Source organism: Lissotriton helveticus, chromosome 6 (assembly GCF_964261635.1).
Source record: "Lissotriton helveticus chromosome 6, aLisHel1.1, whole genome shotgun sequence".
In the NCBI taxonomy this organism is placed as follows: domain Eukaryota; kingdom Metazoa; phylum Chordata; class Amphibia; order Caudata; family Salamandridae; genus Lissotriton; species Lissotriton helveticus.
The window spans coordinates 364,291,064-364,293,973 of NC_136067.1; the positions used below are offsets into that span (position 1 = coordinate 364,291,064).

The following is a 2,910-nucleotide window of genomic DNA, read 5'->3' on the forward strand; positions in this document are numbered from 1 at the left end:
AATTTTTCCTGTTGCTAACGCGTGGAAACTGTCGCTAACAGTAGTTGGCGGCAGCTTGATCATAGGGCGATAGTTTTATCGCCGCATTAGCGGGAAAAATTCCTGCTAAAACGGCGATGAGGCCCTTGGTAATATGCCCCTCTGTATTTTTCTTCTTGCTCAGAGAAGCCAAGGGCAGTGTCCACTTCTCTGCTAGCCTGCCTGCCTACCCCCCCCCCCCTCCCTCCCTCCATCCATCCTACTGATTTGCTGGGAACCTTCTTCCATTCGTTCCCCAGTGAAATGGATCCAAAACCAATGAAACTTTGCTGCTGGAAAAACAGTATTTTTCCAACGTTTGTCTCTTGTCAAAGTGCAGCGTCTGGATGGAGAAGAGGAAAAAAAAGAAAGATTTTTTATTTATTTTTTAAACGCGAAAAAATAAATAAATAAATAACGCACAGCCCGGCAAAGCGGCAAATAAGTCAAATAAATACATAAATAAGGCAAGACATAGTGACCAGTTTGCTTTTATTCACACGCAAACACAATAGCGCCACTTTACATGGTTTGGTAGGGAAGCGCTACTTTCGTTTTCTCGTCTATTTTTCAACAGCATTGTTTTGCCCGGGTGGAGAAGTGCACCATTCCTGGAGGTACTGCAATACCAGGTTGATGTGTGGAGTGGACAGAGCAAGCTCCCATTCCATCTCCCTGTTCCAAAAATCAATTTAATATATGGTCCCCAGATAGAGGACGTATCAGATATTAAACTGATAAGAACAGTTTATTTTTGTTCCAAAAACCTTTTTTGAATAGATAAACGCACAGGTACAGAAAAATACAATTTAAAAGACCAAAGTTACATCAAGTGGTCCATAGGAGATATATACAGATATGATGAGTAAATCTGGATGAAGGCACAGATACAGAAATATATAACTTTTAAAATACCAAGGTTACATTTAGTGGTCAATAGGAAATACATACAGATATGATGATGAAAACTTTGTACACTACAGGCAGATAAATTTGGTGCGTTTATAAATGCCAATCCTGTTACAGCCCGGTGGCAAGGCAGACAAACAAAAACAAGCGTATAAACAAGTTATTTAATCATAACTGTCCAGTTTTCTAGGTGACCCAACCCTCCCAGTTCTTAATTTGCCACAAGGTGTTGGTGTCGTCAATCCCTAAGGTGGCACGATCAACAGAAACATAGGTCATAACTTTATCCAAAAAAAGATTGCTGCATATTTTGGAGTCCATGTCCTTATGGAGAAAAAGAAACAGGTTCCTGGCATCCCATAAAGCCTCTTTGGCACAGTTCAACAGTCTCCAGGCAGTGGGAGGGCGCCGTGCAGAAATGTCCTGTCCATACAAAAGGGCGTTGAAAATCAAGGCAGCAATGCCAGCAATGTTTGAAAGAAAAGGCCGCAACAAAACCCAAAATTTCTTCACTTAAAGACAACCCCACAGGAGATGGAAAATGGTTTCGTCGTGGCCGCATCTGGGGCGCGGACAACATGCTGTGGGGGCCAAACCTCTCCGATGTTCAAAAACTTTTACAGAAAGGCATCCATGTGCGGCCATCCAAGCCAGGTCACGCTGACTGTGGGTAATGTCCCTGTGACCCACCATTTTCCAGACTCACACCGACTGAGCCTCAGTTACAACACCCAACAGGATCGGTTGCTCAGTTTTCCGAAGTTCGTTCTTTAGCCTGGTGGGGTGAATACAGATGTCCCTATCAAAAGTTTCTGTGTCCAAGGTCTGCAAAAAGGAACAAAGGTCTTTATAAAATGGTGGTGCATCATGGGCCAAGGGAAAACAATTGGAAGGGGAAAAAAGTCCAAAACGCCGTATCCATGCTCCTAGAAAATACTTGGTAAATAAGGCAGGAACAGATTTCAGATCATCAGCAGTGCGTGATACAACATAACATAATAATTTTTTAAGGTTTTAAGGTCAGGTAAACTTTTACCCCCTGTCCTCCACTGTCGACAAACTTTATCCCTGCTAAGTTTCTCCATGCGAGAGTTCCATAAAAAGGTAAAAAACATTTTCTGAATTTTCTGGAAAGTGCGGTATTTGGGAGGAAAAACCATAGCAAGGTACAACAATAACGGAAATAAAACAGCTTTAATAACCACAACTTTGCCTTCAAGCGTCAGCTTGCGCAAGGACCATAGGGAAAGCTTTTTTAATAATTTCGCCTGAAGTTCAGCCCACTTTCTCTCCTCAAACCCGCAAACCCCAAAGTAGACTCCCAGGATTTTAACAAGTTCCGAAGTAACGAGGACTGGTAAATTCGCCAGTCGATCCCAGGGCCCTGTAGTAAAACAAACACTTTTACCCATGTTAAGACTCAAACCAGAATGTGACTGAAAAAGAGAGGCCTGTAACAGTGTCCTGCGGACAGAGGCAGCATTGGTACACAACACCGTGACGTCATCCATGTATGCCACAATTTTGTGCTGAATCCCCGAACCCCCAGGAACAAAAACCCCTTTAATGACTTTGTCTTGCGGCAGTTTACACAGAAAAGGCTCTAATGCACAAACGAAAAGGATGGGTGACATAGGACACCCCTGACGGACCCCGGAAAGAATAGGAAAAGGAGCAGAAAAAAACCTGTTAATGTTAACTTTGCTGGAAGCACCATTGTAAAGAGCCTGTATCTTTTGAAGAAACGCAGGTGGAACTTTCATGCGTTTCAAAACTAAAAAAAGAAAATCATGGGACACTGTATCAAAGGCCTTCTGGAAATCGAGGCTGAAAACACCCAAAGGGAGAGTGCGTTCTTGATGATACCAGAGGGTATCCCGCAAGGTAACTAGACTATCCACAATTGTACGCCCGCGAATAGCACAAGCTTGATCCGGGCGTACACATGTATGCATGACAGTTCACAAGCGACGTGCCAACCCT

The 2,910-nt window shown here is 43.2% G+C and overlaps 1 non-coding gene across 1 annotated transcript; it reads right to left on the reverse strand.

Annotated features, from left to right (window-relative positions):
• Window positions 1–613: 613 nt before the first annotated feature.
• Window positions 614–800, reverse strand: LOC144764329 (U2 spliceosomal RNA). Its single transcript, XR_013596499.1, has one exon. It is a non-coding gene; the product is annotated as a U2 spliceosomal RNA (small nuclear RNA).
• Window positions 801–2,910: the final 2,110 nt, after the last annotated feature.